Source organism: Sapajus apella, unplaced genomic scaffold (assembly GCF_009761245.1).
Source record: "Sapajus apella isolate SASKATOON/1434 unplaced genomic scaffold, GSC_monkey_1.0 scaffold136, whole genome shotgun sequence".
Lineage (NCBI taxonomy): Eukaryota > Metazoa > Chordata > Mammalia > Primates > Cebidae > Sapajus > Sapajus apella.
Genome location: NW_022437076.1, coordinates 36 through 1,103, shown reverse-complemented (window position 1 = coordinate 1,103; position 1,068 = coordinate 36). Strand labels below are relative to the sequence as shown.

The window sequence follows — 1,068 nt, the reverse complement described above, 5'->3', positions numbered from 1 at the left end:
CTAAATTACAGGACAATAACATTAACCTATATTTAATGAACACATTTTTTTTTTTTTTTTTTTTTTGAGACTGAGTTTCACTCATGTTACCCAGGCTGGAGTGCAATGGCGCGATCTTGGCTCACCGCAACCTCCGCCTCCTGGGTTCAGGCAATTCTTCTGCCTCAGCCTCCTGAGTAGCTGGGATTACGGGCACGCGCCACCATGCCCAGCTAATTTTTTTTTGTATTTTTAGTAGAGACGGGGTTTCACTATGTTGACCAGGATGGTCTCGATCTCTTGACCTTGTGGTCCACCCGTCTTGGCCTCCCAAAGTGCTGGGATTACAGGCGTGAGCCACCGCGCCCCGCCTAATGAACACGTCTTTTTTTTTTTTTTTTTTTTTTTTTTCCAGGGGAAAGCGCGAACGCAGTCCCCCACTACCACAAACTATGCAGTCGAGTTTCCCACATTTGGGGAAATCGCAGGGGTCAGCACATCCGGAGTGCAATGGATAAGCCTCGCCCTGGGAAAACCACCTTCGTGATCATGGTATCTCCCCTGCCAGGTAAGTATTAATGAACACATCTTAACTAAAACCAATAACTTATCATTGTAGTAAAAATATACAACAGGAATTTGAGATGGCTTCTCCAGTGAAAAGTGCTGTGTGCACCATCATTCTCTAGGTGGCTTTGTATCTCTCTAGTCCGGTTCTCTGGGAACAATGAGAGTGCTCTCTCTCCCCTCTTCTCTAGTACCTACTTTCCACGTGCAAAGATATGGACCCTAGTGATTAATAATGCCTGAGACCACCAACACCTGATGGTTTGCTCATACTATAAATAAAACTTCTCCAAATAATATTAACATCTATGTTTGTCTATCACATTGCCTCAATGTTCGTGTGATGCTATAAAACTTAGAAGGTCTAGAAGGATGTTTTTGCTTTTTTCCATATAAAAAATGGCTCAACACAGATACAGATGATTATAGGTGGACAGGGGTCGTATTGTGAAATTTGTTTCTCTAAGGGACTTATTTCACTTCAAATTTGAAATTATTCTCGTTTTAAATGTAACAAATGAT

General features: G+C 42.1%; 1 non-coding gene across 1 annotated transcript; it reads right to left on the bottom strand.

Annotated features, from left to right (window-relative positions):
• Positions 1-391: 391 nt before the first annotated feature.
• On the bottom strand, positions 392-555 carry LOC116540167. Its single transcript, XR_004264333.1, has one exon. It is a non-coding gene; the product is annotated as a U1 spliceosomal RNA (small nuclear RNA).
• Between the last annotated feature and the right edge of the window lie 513 nt (positions 556-1,068).